The sequence below is a fragment of the Podarcis pityusensis genome (assembly GCF_964106645.2).
Source record: "Podarcis pityusensis genome assembly, chromosome: 3".
Classification (NCBI taxonomy): Eukaryota; Metazoa; Chordata; class Lepidosauria; order Squamata; family Lacertidae; genus Podarcis; species Podarcis pityusensis.
In genome coordinates, this window is record NC_138026.1 from 71,454,723 (window position 1) to 71,470,716 (window position 15,994).

Consider the following 15,994-nt stretch of genomic DNA (forward strand, 5'->3'; position numbering starts at 1 on the left):
TCATCCAAACTGTAAATGAAACTTGGTGAATTTCAGAAGTTGCTGTTGAGGGCTTAGTATCCAGAAAACATGAATCTGAGCCAAGTGGAACTGGAAAGATGGTGGTTTTGGTAATGGTTATGGTAATAGTAGAAGAAGAAATATTAAGTATTTGTATTAATTTTTGTGTGGGGATTAAAATACATCTCCACAATTGGCAGTGATTCTTTAATTTCAGTGGGGTTCAATGGGACAAGCCAAATCTCGACTTGGAATACAGCTTTTGTGACTGTATTGTAGTTCTCAGGACCAGATTCTTGTAGATGATTACAGATTTTCCACATATGTAATTTGAAAATGTTTCCTTGCACTATGCAGATATTTATTTTCTATGGGTGATTGCCAACTAAATTATATGCAGAGTAGACTACTGAAATCTTAAATCCATTAATTTCAAATGGTTTACAAGCTGAACAATTCTTTGAGTGATATTTGACCCCTCCCCCTCCCTGTACTCTGTCTATGCTCTTGATAAGCCACTGCTTTCAGCTTTCCTCTTATCTCTTGTTTTTTATATGCCTGCCAGCCCTGTCAGAACAGCTGGTTTCTTGAGCTGCTGCTGGTGCTCTGACAATGCTGTTCTACCCCGACAGTGGCATCACCAGAAGGTATTTGTGCTGCGTCTGCAATGACAGAGCCTGACACTCAGAGCTTGACTTCTTCCGACTGCTTGAAGGGGGTCGCCAGTGAATGCCTGCCTGGAAGCTCTAGCATTGCTGCTGCCCACGCTTCGAAGAAAGACAGCGCCTCAGAGGCAAATGCCGCCTTCCCTGAGATGATCAGGTTGGATGACCTCGCTCAGCGTGACCTTTGCACGGGACAGACTTTGTCCATGCCGGTTTGTGAGTTTACCCTCAAATCACAGGGACTGTGCTAGTGATTAGGATGTCAGATTCTGAAGGGAACTGCAAGATACAGCAGCCTCTCTGCAGTTCAAATCAGCCCTGATTAGGTATGAAAAATAATCTGTCTCCTTTTAGACTGAGGCATTGTCTGCCTGTAGACATTAGCATTTTATCTACTTAGAAGATGTCAGCGGCAACAGAGTGTTCGTTGGAAGTATACTTCTGTATTGTCATAAATGGCCTGTATTCCCCCCCCCCCTTTATAGATTGCTGAATGTTTATTTTGTCATTTCCTTTTTCAACTCGATGCCACTGATCCTAGCTCCTGGTTTCAGATTTCTTAATGTGACAGGGAGCTGAGAGAGAAAGAAGCAGATTACCAGAAATATGGCTCAGTCAGAAGGGAAATTGTTCTATGCAGTGCTGAAGAGGGTGACAGCTACAGAAATGGTGTAGAGGTAGGTGAAAAAGCACTTAGGGTGCAATCCTGAAACTCTAGAAACCAATGGTAAAATAAAAATAAAAATGATTGTAATGGTTTGGAATTGCAACTTGTGGGCTTAAGTAGAGGCCTGAAGGTCCATCTAATAGGGTCCCAAGTCATTTAGTGCTTTATAAATTAACATTAAAGAGTCTGGACAGAGTAAAAGAACAACAAATGGCATACCCATCAACATTTCTCTGATGAAAATAGGGACATCCTATTCAACATCAACAACACCTTTATTATTTATACCCCACCCATCTGACTGGGTTGCCCCAGGCACTCTGGGCTACTTCCAACATATATAAAAATGTAACAAAACATTAAAAAAACCTCACCATGCAAGGATGCCTGCAGGTGTCTTCTAAAGGTTGTCTCCTTGGTTCAGGGGTTGCATAACTCCATACCCCCCAACATTTCTTGGATGAAAAAGAGATGTCCTAAGGAAAAGAGGGACATTCTGGGATCAAATCAGAAACTGGGATGGCTTCTGTAAATCTGGGACTGTCCCTGAAAAATAGGGACACTAGACTCTGAAATTGGTACTCAGGGATACTCTACATCAAGGTAGTGTCCCCTCTGGACAACCTTCAGGGCCACATGATGGGCCAGTAGTGGGCAGGGCCAGTTGCAACATGGGAGGAGCAACTAATGTAAATGTAACCTTTGTAAAGTAGGCTAGTTTGTATACACACTCACACAGCACTCTGTATCTACCATTCAGACAAGCAAGAGTCCAAGGACTCATTTCAGCTAGGCAAAAACACTTGTGTGCATTTACTCTCACATGTGTGCTGTACTCTTGTCAGGCCACACCCCTCACTTGGAGGTGGAAGTTCCCCCATCCTGTTGACCTAATTCAGCTACAGGGACCCACTTTTATGCAAACAAGTTTCCATGCACAGATCTGCTATAGTGAGAACAGAACAGTTTGGGAGGAAGACTGAATGCAACCCATTTCTGACTTTTTCAGTTCTTGCCCAAAGCTATGTGCACAGCTCCAGTTATGAATAGTTTTCATATGTGTTTATTTGGTTAGGAACGAGACTGTAATACCTCATGTTGTTACTGATAGGACAAAAGGTGTTTAGCCTCAAGTTCCTAACAACTGTTGCAGTGCACCAAGGATGTTATCAGACAATACTGAGTTATACTTTTAACAATGGTTACAGAAACATGATTTTCTCCTTTCTCTGTATTGACATATTGTTTCCTTGCAGAAGATGGCGGGGGGGGGGGAATTATTTGCTGTTATTATCTGCAGATATGAAGGAGAGAAGAGGCTGAACATAATTTGGAGGGGATTGGATCGTGAAGTGTATAGAATCGTGCTTAAATGGATAGATTTGGAGGGAAGGGATGTGGTTTATACAAGAAGGTTGTACATACTCCTATACATGTCAGATATTTGTACAATGCGTTGAACTATCTTTAGCCCTGGTTTTACTGGTATTATTTGCTGCTGAATTGTTGCTGATATAAATTGGTACTATAAATTATTTGTTGTTTTATTTATTATATTTGTATACCACCCATTGAGATGGGCTTTTCAGAGCCCTGGGGGTTTATATCCAAGCTAGACTCAGATGAATTCTCAGATTCAGATGATACCCCTAGTTACCACCTGAGAAACAGTTGTCTATATTTTTCCCAAGCCAGCAAATGTCTCCTGTGTCTTGTGCCTGGTCCTCTCACAAACAAATCTGTTTATAAGGTCCAACCTTTCACTTTACGCACAATTTCCCTGTCAAATGACTCTTTCTAACCACAGCACAGGTTTTCATTTGTCAATTCCCAATCTCTACCTACGCCATTCGTTTAGTGTGGACTGTATGTCTCTAGAAATATTTGGTGAAAATCCTACTGTTTGTAAGAAAAACCTAAGCACTGCTTTGCTGGATCAGGCAAAAGTTCTATCTGGCCCTATGTTTTCTTCCTGACAAGTCCTGGGAAGCTCAGAAGCACACTGTGATGAGCATTGCGTAGCACACTGGAGGTGCTTAATAAATGTAGCATTGCAGTAACAGTTCTAGTAGTCGCTGTGCATCCTCAGAATTGTTTGTGGTGTCTTATTTCCCAGGTCCTGCAAATGCAATGTCCTCTGAAAGTCTTGAAGTCAAGGAAAATAGAATGGAGGGGAGGGGTGCTTCTCATATATCACAAGTCCAGAAGCTGCTGCCAGACTAAGAGGAAAATGCTTAAGCATAGCATGACTCCAAAAGGAATTCAATATTCCACTCTCCAGAGTGAGCAACTGATCAAAGCGACTAGTTCTGAAAAGACAAACTCTCCCATTCCACCTGTGCAAACTTTATTTAAGAATGAAAGATCTTTGGGGAATGTTAATGACAAAACGCCACTTCGTTTAAGGATCGGAGCAGCCTTCTCTCCAGATCTTGCATCCCTCAAATGTATCGATGGATTCTGTCATCTGTTTTTTTAACGGTGGGGCAAAGTGGGTCTTAGTAAATCTTCCATATGTGATGGAAAGCTTCTTAGGAGCTTTTTAAGGATGACTCCTGCACATCTAAAAAAGAAATAGAGAAAACATTATGTTGCACTGGCATTCTAGTCAGACTTTTTCTGGCAGTAAAAGCAGATATGACCAGTTCAGATTTTTAGGACCCCGTTTTTGAATAAAAAGCAGCTTACTCATCTGACAAGATGAAGAAAGCAATATAGGAATGGTTAGTTAAGCTGTTGAGAGAAAGGGGGATATTAGGAGACAAGGCACCACAGTGCCACAAATATGTACTTCTGTTTCCTCTATTGAGTTCTGATGACCACACTGCAGCCATGTCGGCAGTTTTGACATTTGGTGAGGATCCTAAGAGTACTCTCTAGCCTCTTTCAACAGAAATGCAATTTCCAGGTGTCCCTGATAATTGCACATAATCCCAGTTTCAGTATGTGATGTAGGTCAGAAATGGGCGGAAGGTTCACGGGAACCACCAGACAACTTGGGGTGGATCACTAAATGATCACTGTTTGCTGGGAATCTTGCAGCAAATGCTGGATTAGGTGGACCCTGATCTAATCAGGCAGGACATTTCTATGACCTTAAGCAAGACTAACAGGTTAAAGTGGGCAAGGCCTTAACTGCATGTAAGCAATTAACAGCCATGGTTAACAAGATTTCAAATAGTTGCCATGGGATGGAGAGCAGGGCCCTAATTGTGGCCTGCTGGAAGGGGGTTAACCATGTCTTCTTGTGCCATGACATCAATGGAAAATACTCTCTAGGGCAGCCTTTCTCAACCTGTGGGGCCCCAGATATTGTTGAACTACAACTCCCAACACCCCTAGCTAGCAAGGCCAGAGCTCAGGGATGATGGGAGTTGTAGTCCAACAACATCTGGGGACCCACAGGCCGAGAACCACTGCTCTAGGGACTGACAGCAGCTTGGGGGGGGGTGTCACACAATTTTCATGGAATCTATTTTGTACGAAAACTGAGGATGCAGATTGCATATATGGAACCTGTGCATTTTCAGGTTGACTCTGTATATTCATTCTGTGTTAAAGTAATGTTTGCACAGGGCTATAAGAAAACCCCAATGCTCCTGAGTCTTCAATGCAAGTCTCCTAGCATCATAGTCAAATGATACCACTGAAGTCAGGGCTGACTCCTGAGGATGGCAAAGTTGGCCATTTACTAGGGCCCCCAAGACCAGCAAAGGCACTGCCATCTCAACAGAGGTACCATTGTCACTCTGCTTGCAGCACCCAGGAAGAGCAGAGACAGCATGATAGAATTCTCTGACTACTTTTTCTCTTCCAAATAGGGGGGCTCAGTGAAGCTGCATTTCCTGAGCACCCTCCTTCGCAAATACTGAAGCTGACACTGTCCAGCCAGCCATTTATTTTTCAGCTGGTTCTGCTGTGATTTCACAGCCTTTAAGCTATTTGCTTTCCTGCCGCAAGGCCTCCACGGATGTCACCTGTGCTTGGAGTAGCGCCAACAGCAACTGGATTTGGCCCTTGGTGCCTATCTTTCATAAAGCTTTTCACATTTGAAAATGCTATCAAACTAAAAATATAAAAGCACAAAATTGCATCAGATCAGGCAGCCACAATTACAGCAAGCACATGAGACAAAACCCATTGTCATTTATCTCTCTGGGGACACCGTGCCTTTTGTTTCAGAGCCCTATTATTGGCATTGTACATGTTCTAAAATTATAATAATTAAAATGGTGATTATAAGTGTCAAGGATTGCAATTCCCCCTTCCCTAATAGCTGGGAACGATCTGTTCGTTATTGAAGGAGGAGGGTGCGAATTGGCTTGAAATCCACATTGGTTTAAAAAAGAGAGAATTGAACAGAGTTCAGAGCAGATATCCAGACCAATGTCATCGTGTTGCCAACCAGAACCCAGTCACCTTTTTTGTATGAGGGTTTAAGTAAACCTTGGCAGCCCTCTCTTTTTAAGAATAAAGAGCACTTTGAGACAGGAGAGTCTGGAGCAGATCAGCAGCTGAGGAATGAGCACCTTTTGCTTCTCTGTTCCAAATCTCCCCCAGGGCATTTGCCCCTCACGTGAAATTTATTTATTCATTCTCAAACACTGATACACCACCTTCCATACCAATCCCAAGGTGATTTACAACCTTAAAATACGATCCCTCGGGCAATAGGCAAAATTTAAAGCCAATAAAAGTTTAAAGCCAGTAAAGCCAAAAAGAAGAAGTACATATTGAAATGCAACCATACATTCAGTAACCAGAACACTTCTCAAGGCCAAATCTCAGTGCATTTTCAGAAGGCACTCATTGCACGCCTTATTTCCAGGGGGAGACTGTCCACCAAATGAGTGCCACAAAAGAGAAGGATCTCATTCTGGTTGCCACCAGAAGTATCTCTGCAGAGTGTGCTACAACCAGAGATCCTCAATGCTCAGCCATATAATGAGGTTGGTCTACATGGGTGCAAGTGTTCTCTTGGTGGGGAAGCAGTAGATAGGAAAGGGCTATTTCAGCTTCTCTCCATTTCTCATTTTTCTAGTCTTATGTTTGGTTCTCCACATTTCTGCAACATTTCCTTTTTTTAAAAAAAAACCCTCTTGAAAATTCAGTACAATTTTTTTTAATAACAATAATATTTTCTTTTTCCATATTGAAAGTTACATTTGTTACTCAACAGTTATATTCCAGTTCAACAAAACTAGTGACTTCCTGCTCACCCAACACCAATGTTTATAACCCAAATTACATACAATTGCATTTTAATGTTCTTCCTTATCTAATTTCACCCTCATGAAAATTCAGTGCAATTTTTCCTCATACACATATTTCTGCAAAGCAGTCTTCCATTATATAACACATTATTGTATGTTGTTTTCACTAATATATACATTAACGTGCACATTTTACCTTTGCATTTACAGTGGTGCCTCGCAAGACGAAATTAATTCGTTCCGCGAGTTTTTTCGTCTAGCGAATTTTTTGTCTTGCGAAGCACGAAATCCCATAGGAATGCATTGAAATACAATTAATGCGTTCCTATGGTCAAAAAAAGTCCAAACAAAGCCAAATTTGGTACAACAAGAGTTTATTAAGTGCTCTTTAAAGTCACAACCACCACACAGAAATTCAGATCCAGAATTTTTTTAAAAAAACAGCAGAGTGGCCCAATGGTCACAGAAAATCATAAAAATGCAGAAAAAAACCACACAAGCTTCCAGATTCTTGCAAACCCCTCCTCAGCTGTTCCCCCAGCCACCCACCACACAGAAATTCAAATCCAGAATTTTTTTAAAAAAACAGCAGAGTGGGCCAATGGTCACAGAAAATCATAAAAATTCAGAAAAAAATCACACAAGCTTCCAGATTCTTGCAAACCCCTCCTCAACTGTTCCCCCAGCCACCCACCACACAGAAATTCAAATCCAGAATTTTTTTAAAAAAACAGCAGAGTGGCCCAATGGTCACAAAAAATCATAAAAATGCAGAAAAAAACACACAAGCTTCCAGATTCTTGCAAACCCCTCCCCAACACCAAGTCCTTGAATTCCAAACACCCCAACCCAAAATCCAAACCCCCCCAAAAAAGTTTTAAAAGTTTAACTTACCAAATGGCTGCAAAAGAAGTTTTGGAAAAGCTTCAAAAATCACCAAAGTCTTTAAAAACCTCAAAAAAGGCTACCACACTGCGTTCTATGAGTTGCTCCTCGAAGTCAAGTCGCAACTGTATTAACGGTGTTAAGAAAAAGGAAACAAACTTGCAAGACGTTTTCATCTTGCGAAGCAAGCCCATAGGGAAATTCGTCTTGCGAAGCAGCTCAAAAAACGCAAAACCCTTTCGTCTAGCGAGTTTTTCGTCTTGCGGGGCACCACTGTACATTTTTGCACACATTACTTGGCCAGAGAACTGCACTGCAAAATTCGGAGAAGTGTGAATTTGGAAGGATGGCTGGGTTTTGGTTTGCATGGCGTTTTGGAAAGTGCAAATTCAGTATGTTTGCCTTGAAATGTGAACTGCATCCAGTTCCTCCCCCATCCCTGCCTGCGGCAACTGTCTCACTTCTGAAACCTGATAGAGTTTCAAAGCATTTTGCAGTGGGAGAAGAAGGTGATTGTTTTTGAGGACAGGGCAGGATGGAGAGACAAACTTCTTATACATCTCTACTCGGAAGTAAGTCACCTTTAGTTCAATGAGACTTCCTCCCAGGTAAGTGTGCACAGGACTGCAACCTTAAAACATAGCCAAACTGTGGAACTCGTTCCCACAGGAGGCCGTGATGGCCACCAATTTGGATGGTTGTGAAAGAGGATTGGACAAATTCATGGAGGGGAAGGCTATCAATGGCTACTAGCCATGACGGCTATGATCTGCTTCTGAATAGCGGTTGCAGGAAAACTCAAGAGGTGGAAGTGTACTTGTGCTTGAATCCTGCTTGCTGTTTTCCCACAGGCAGCTGATTGACCACTGTGAGAACAGGATGCTATACTGGTCTGATCCCACAGACTCTTCTTAGGTTCCTATGGCCCTGATTGCTTTGGGACTGGTTTCTCAAAGCATGTGGAATCTGAGATGAATTTTCATTGGGTGAGGACAGGGGAAGGGATGATTGGGGGCTGCAGACTTTACCTTTGATTAGCTGGTGGTCAGGAAGTCACCGGCCTGCCTCCTCACACTCTTTTTAATGACGATAACCAAAATGGAAGGCGAAAGGGTCGAGATCATCTGGGAAACAGAACAAGGAAGCCGGGAGAAGGTGGGGAGGGATGAATTGGAACAGAGGCTAGCGGAATTGGAGGAACGCTGATAAGTTCTATTTAGCGACTAACACAATGTGCGTTGTAGCACAATGGCCTTTTTCTGCAGGCAGATTATCCCAGCCAGTCTTTCCTATAATAAAGAAGAAGAAGAGTGTGTGTGTGCGGCAGCGGCAGGAGGGGAGAGAGAGGAGGGAAATAGAGCACCAAAGAAAAGGAAAGGCGGGCTGTGAGGCAGCAATCAATACTGCCCTTTATGCTGCCTGACATTTGAGGGACTTGTTATCAACGATTGCTGCCTGCTTTATCTAAATGTATCTCCCCGCCTGCCAGGCGCAGTCCTGATAGGCGGCTGAACGTGCCGATGGCCTCTGCTGATACAGCCGACTGCCCAATTCACCCACGTGCTTCGGTGGCAGGAGCCTGATGGCTCTTGTCATTCCGTTGCTGACACACCTCTGCCAGCCTCAGTGGAAGGAAAAGGGCAAAAGAAACACATGGGGAGAGGGCATTTTCCAGGCTGATTGCTCTCTCTCTCTCTCTCTCTCACTCACTCACTCACTCACTCACACAGCTATTTCAGGGTTTAAAAGCAACCCCCTTCCATTTAATAAAAATAAAGGGAGGTAGTGAGCAAACGGGAGAGAGGAAGGTGGGTGGAATCTGCCTGACTTCTTCCTTTCGTCACTTGCTTTTACCTCAGCTTTGTCCTGCGCTGTTCCTCTGGCAGAAATTGACTTATGCACTCACACCTTTCTCTCTCTCTCTCTCTCCATCTCTTCCTGGTTTCCTGCAGAAGAGTGATAAGACTAATCTACAGCTCGACTGCTAGTTTGTCCTTTATTGTACAAAATGCTTCCGTTTAATATTTCATAATGTATACTCTCATACCCACACAAATATAATATGAGGTATCCGTTTGAAATGCATATCCATGCTTTTAGAGACCTGCTAGTTAATAGGTGCATGTGTGGGTGGGTGTATAGGCAAAGAATAATAAAACAAAAAATGGGAGGGGGGTCACTTTATGTCCCAAAGCATCCCCATTAGCCCTTCCAGTTCAGTCTAGGCAAACCAGAACGTAATGTTCCTGTCAAGGGCAGCATGGTTTGAGCAAAGGGACCTTTTTGACTTTGCCAACTCATAACTCCTCAGCTTTAATGAAAAGTGATTTGATGGACACACACGCACACCACTTCCCAGATTTCCGAAACAACCTTAAAGTGGAGTTTTGCACCTTCAACTCACAGTAGAAAAATACTTATCCTAAGAAACTGTGACGCGGGTGGCGCTGTGGGTAAAACCTCAGTGCCTAGGACTTGCTGATCTTAAGGTCAGCAGTTCGAATCCCCGCGGCGGGGTGAGCTCCCGTCATTCGGTCCCAGCTCCTGTCAACCTAGCAGTTCGAAAGCACCCTTAAGTGCAAGTAGATAAATAGGGACCGCTTTATAGCGGGAATGTAAACGGCGTTTCCGTGTGCGGCGCTGGTGCTGGCTCGCCAGATGCAGCTTAGTCACGCTGGCCACGTGACCCGGAAGTGTCTGCGGACAGCGCCGGCTCCCGGCCTCTTGAGCGAGATGAGCGCGCAACCCTAGAGTCGGACACGACTGGCCCTGTCAGGCAGGGGTACCTTTACCTTTACCTTTAAGAAACTGTGAACTACTGTTCTCTGCAGCTGCAACAATAGTCATAAGGAAGGCCTGGAAAAATATCTGTTTTACAGAATTGGCTATTTTGTCATTCCATTTTAAAATGCAGGTTTTTAAATTTGAAATCTGTTTTTGAATGTGAAATTCAAGTGTCTTAGATTTATTGGCAAGTCTTTATTGTTGGTATCAAAAGACATATCAGCTGTCAAGTACCAAGCAGGTATATCACATACCCTGTAATACTAATTGCTACAGATCAAATATTAAAAATCAATATTTTAAATTAAATATTTGACTTAAAGAACAGGGTGTTAAATAATATTTAGAGCCTTGGAATTTGTTTTCAGTACTGGAACAAAGCACACCAGTCATTTCATATAAAGATCTAGTCCTGGTTAGCTATCTTCATTTTAGCTGACTAATTCAGGTGGAAAAAAACCATTTTGTTGCTGCTAGGGATGGGTAAATCTGTCAATTTCTGTTTATCTTGGTTTCTCTTTTTTCCAATCTTCAGTTCATTTAGTAACATTTCTGCATCAGTTTGTGAATTCTTTGTTTTTTATTAAAAAAAAATCCTCATGAAAAATATCAGCATTCTACTATTGATTTATCCTAATGTACACATTTTTGTATGCAATTCTGCTTCATATGCACATTCTTGCAAGCAATTTCCCCATACATAATGCTTTGTTGTATGTTATTTTCACTAATATGTGTATCATTATGCACAGTTTACCCCAATATACACCGTTTCGAATAAATGTTTGTTGTTGTTGGAGAATAGCTTGACTATATTGAGAGAAGTGTGAATTTTGAAGGCTGGCTGCATTTCGTTTTATGTAATGTTTTGGGAGCGCAAATTAAATAGGTTGGCATTAGAATAAGAACACAATATGAGCCCGCTGGATCAGGTCAATGGCCCAGCATCCTGGTCTCAGAGTGCCAGCCAGATGCCTGTGGGAAGCCTTCAAATAGTACATGAGCACAACAGCACTCTGCCCACCTGCATTTGGCATTCAAAGGCATACTGCCTCCAGGAGTGGACATAGAAACATAGTTATCATGGCTAGTCACTGTTGATAGCCTTGTCCACCGTGAGTTTGTTTTCTTTTAAAACCAACTAATGCTTTTTTCAGGGGGGACGCAGGGAAACCATAGCTGTCAATGTTTCTCTTTTTTAAAAAGGGAAATTCCCTTATTCCGAATAGGATTCCTCGCAAGAAAAGGGAAAAGTTGACAGCTACGAGGGGGACGCATACCCCTAAACTTTTTGTGAACCTAAATTGTCCTCATTGAGGGGCAGTATTTCAATATGAGTAGGAAAATGAGAGTACCCCTAAACATTTTTTTTAAAGAAAAAAAGCACTGAATCAATGAAGGTGGTGGCTATCACTGCCTTCTTTGGGAGAGATTTCTGCAAACCAGCCAGAGATATTCCAGTGGATCCTGCACACTTCTGGTCCAAACAACAAAGGCATCCTCTTTCTACACACCCTCCAACATTTCACTGATGAAAATTGTTGTTGTTGTTTAGTCGTTTAGTCGTGTCCGACTCTTCGTGACCCCATGGACCAGAGCATGCCAGGCACTCCTGTCTTCCACTGCCTCTCGCAGTTTGGTCAGACTCATGTTTGTAGCTTCGAGAACACTGTCCAACCATCTTGTCCTCTGTCATCCCCTTCTTGTTGTACCCTCAATCTTTCCCAACATCAGGGTCTTTTCCAGGGAGTCTTCTCTTCTCATGAGGTGGCCAAAGTATTGGAGCCTCAGCTTCACGATCTGTCCTTCCAGTGAGCACTCAGGGCTGATTTCCTTAAGAATGGATACGTTTGATCTTCTTGCAGTCCATGGGACTCTCAAGAGTCTCCTCCAGCACCATAATTCAAAAGCATCAATTCTTCGGTGATCAGCCTTCTTTATGGTCCAGCTCTCACTTCCATACATCACTACTGGGAAAACCATGGCTTTAACTATACGGACCATATTTTGCGCTCTCCTCTTTCACCCTCATTAAAAGGTTCTTTAATTCCTCCTCACTTCCTGCCATCAAGGTTGTGCCATCTGCATATCTGAGGTTGTTGATATTTCTTCTGATGAAAATAGGGACATCCTATTCTTCTACAACAACAACAACAAAAAATTTATTATTTCTTACTCTGCCCATCTGACTGAGTTGCCCCAGCCACTCTGAATGGCTTCTAACATATATAAAAACATAATAAAACATATATCAATATAAAAATTCCGATGCAGGGCTGCCTTCAGATGTCTTCTAAAGGTAGTATAGTTGCTCATCTCCATGGTTTGTGGGTCACATAACTCCATACGTTCCAATATTTCTCAGGTAAAAATTGGGACGTCCTAAGAAAAAGTGGGACATTCCAGGATCAAATCAGAAACCGGGACAGCTTCTGTAAATCTGAGACTGTCCCTGGAAAATAGGGATACTTGGAGGGTCTATCCCCTTGTATCTTGCCCTTGAGAAGCAAAGTTGAATACACTTTTATGCCCCACATTCCCTGCAAAAGAAAGCTAGGGGAAGCCTTACTGTGGGAGAGAAAACTGTAGATGTAGTCTTATTATAATAATTTTTTATTATGGGCCTGAAGAAGCAAATGCACAGGCAGTCACAGATTCATAGATTCATCAGTCGAAACCCCCAATTCCCTATCGTAGACTACAGCTTGTATGAGACCTGCATTCCATGTGGTATGAATAGCTTAAGGCTCTTTTGTGTTTATGGTCCCTATCAGCAGCAAGGCCATAAGGAAATCTCAAGGGGGACACTTTGCTTAACAGGACTGTATGGCTCACACAGCCAATATTGGATTTATATGGATTATTAACCCGCACTGTCTCCATAGGTTCAGGACAGAAAACAACATTTACAGATACAAAATTAAAACATGTTAATCCTTTTCTGAAAACCAGAAAGGAAAATAACCCCTGCCTGCAAAATGCTTTGCGTGATAAAAGGTCTACCATGGCAAGCGGAAAATACTCAGGGTTGGACTTTCTGAACCTAGGACAGCCGTTCCTTACATCCTAAATACTGCTGGTGAGCTGAGAGAATCACAGAATCATAGAGTTGGAGGGGATCCTGAGAGATATCAGCTAGCCTGGGAGAAACCCAAGCTTTGCAGGAATGTAGAAAGTCTCCAGAGACAAAATCCCTCAGTTGCTGGGGGGTGGGGTAGGGTGGGCCACCCCAAAGGGAAAGTTACGGTGTTTTCTGGAGACGGGTGAGGCTGTCTGGAACCAAGAACAGGAGCAGTCAAGAGTGCAACATTTGGATGCATGTTCTACTTGTACCTTCAACCTTTCAGATGGTGCATGTAGGAAAACCTATCCTTGGTAGTGTGTAGAGATGATGGTGGTGCACTTAATGCAGACACAGGTTGATAATTTCCCAAGAACATTTGGAAGAAATCCACATACATGAAGCTGAGGGTTTAGAACAGGAGTGACTCACTATAGTTTTCTAAGAAGAAAAGCAATAACTAAAATCTAGTTCCTGCTGGAAAGTAGCAGCTTTTAAAACCCTTCTTGGGGTCAAGGGAGTTATGCATTTGCTAAGAAAGTAACCAATTATTGACAGCTCTTAAAGTACAAAGACCTTAGTTATCTGTGGCCTTTTATTTCAAAAGACAGCTTAAATTCTTACCTGCAGTAGTGAAAGGTTTTGAGGTCTACGTGGAAATGTCAGCTTGTAGGCTTTCCTAGAAGTATTTACTTTTTCCTTAGTGATAATGAATACATTTAAAAACCAGTATATGTAGTATGGGCTAGAGTATAATATTTCTCTAGCAGAGAATTGCTACTGTCATCAAGGAAAGTGCCACAGAAAATGTATGCAGGACAAATGTACTTTAAAAATGCATGCATCAAAAAAACAAAAACAAACAAAAACAAAAACCCCCTCAAAAATGTGACAAGATTAAGTCTTTGGTGTTGTTTGACTATAAGTAAATTATTCTGTACCAAATGCTTAAAATTGGACTGCACTTCAGGTCAACAATTAATTTTAGGCCTCCCTGAGGTGGTAAACTACTGTATTTTTCCATGTATAGGATGATGCTTTTTGCTTAAAAAAAAAAAATGAAAAAATTGGGTGTTGTCTTATACACGGATAGTGAATGCGGAGGGGGAACATGCCATTAATGGCAGCAGCAAGCAGGAGATTGGCAGCAGTGGTTGGGCGGGTGATTGGTGGTTGCAGCAAGGCTTGCTGGCGATTGGCTATGGCTGCAGCAACTGAGCAGGCAATTGGTGGCTGCGGCAAGTGGGCTGGTGGGCTGTTGGTAGCGGTGAGCGGGCAGACAATTGGAGGCTGCAGCGAGGTGTGCAATCAGCAGTGGCTGTGGCAAGCTATCGGAAGTGGCGGGCAGGCAGGTGAGTAATTGGCGGAAGTGACCTCCCCCACCCCCCAAAAGCTAAACAATTTAATTTCTTGATTTTGGGTTTAAAAAAATAGGGGTCATCTTATACATGGGGGCGTCTTATACACAGAAAAATACAGTAAGTAGGATCTAGATAGCAGCACTTCAGACAGCAGGAGGGACCTTACAGGATTGTACAGATGAACATTTAATCACAGAATCATAGAGTTGAAAGGACCTTGTGAGTTCAACCCCCTGCAAAACAAGAATCTAAGCACATGGTTCCCCACCCAATTTGAAACCACACCTGACCCTGCTTACCTTTGCAAATGTGCTAGCAGTTTTGTTGTTGCACCACTTGGAGAATCTATCATGCAAGTCCCTGTCTTCAGTCTGAAGTGGTGCAACCCAGATAGCCTACAACACGACGTGGCTCAAATCTGGGACACCATCTTCTGGGTCCAAAGTCCCTTGTGAGTCACATGATCTGGCTCATTTTCGAGTGCCACACAAGATCACAGACCTCCTCCCCCCCCAAATGCTTTTTTTTCGGGGGTAGACCTTGGCCCCAAATCACATCAGAGCAAAGTGCCCAAAATGGCCACCGTGCTCTCACAGGAAAAAAATGGGATGTCCTGTTTTTCCCAGGGCAGTTGATGGGTATGCTGAGTCAGAACTAGGCTTTAAGAGAAGATGGCCACCTTGAGAAGAAGATGGAGGTGTGTGGGCTCAGAGGACTGCTCTCTCCACAGATGTTTTTGGGTTGGCAACTGTCAGTCTGAAGTCAACTGGTAATCTTCAGGTGCCGGATTTGGCCCCAAAGCCTTCAGCTACTGATTACTGAAACATGAATATGTAGAGCATTGCCATGTAAAGCAGATGACAGCAGTTATCAAAGTAGTCCATACTTTCTGACTCTGTATTTGCTTGAAAGCTCCGGATTTTACAAACACCTCACTGCAAGCTCAACACAGCTAGTCACTTGTACAAAACTCGTAAGATGTCACGTTCGGAGAGTCCTCTCCTCCTTTTGGTAACTTCACAGGTAAGAATTAATGAGCAGTTGATATATTTTTAGTCCTTTTATTGCAGTTTCATGTTGTGGTCACAAAATACACAGCTCTCCACAAGGAGGGCAGTTGCCTACTCTGAATCTGATTCCCTACTTCCACAGCAAGGAGTGCACCAATGAGAAGTTGTTCCCCCCCTTGCCTCCTTTGTTCCCTGATACGTTTGGACCTCTGAGTCCGCGGGGAAGGGTTTTTCCCCACACTCTCAGTTGATGTGTCTCCCAACTGCCCCTTCCTTTCTGAATCTCTTGTCATTATCTCGTGGCTGGGTAGCTCCTCCCTAATCTGTTCAGCTTCTGTGTCTGCCTGT

The 15,994-nt window shown here is 42.9% G+C and overlaps 2 long non-coding RNA genes across 2 annotated transcripts in view; one reads left to right on the plus strand and one right to left on the minus strand.

Annotated features, from left to right (window-relative positions):
* Positions 1-2,813, plus strand: part of LOC308474459 — a 115,457-nt gene extending 112,644 nt beyond the window's left edge. The window contains exon 6 of the long non-coding RNA XR_013984736.1: positions 633-2,813. This is a non-coding gene — a long non-coding RNA (uncharacterized lncRNA). The remainder of the gene's footprint in view (positions 1-632) is intronic.
* An 886-nt stretch (positions 2,814-3,699) lies between these two features.
* Positions 3,700-9,491, minus strand: LOC308472541. Its single transcript, XR_013983569.1, has 3 exons — positions 9,285-9,491; positions 8,459-8,554; positions 3,700-3,895 (listed from the first exon to the last, which is right to left on the minus strand). It is a non-coding gene; the product is annotated as an uncharacterized lncRNA (long non-coding RNA).
* Between the last annotated feature and the right edge of the window lie 6,503 nt (positions 9,492-15,994).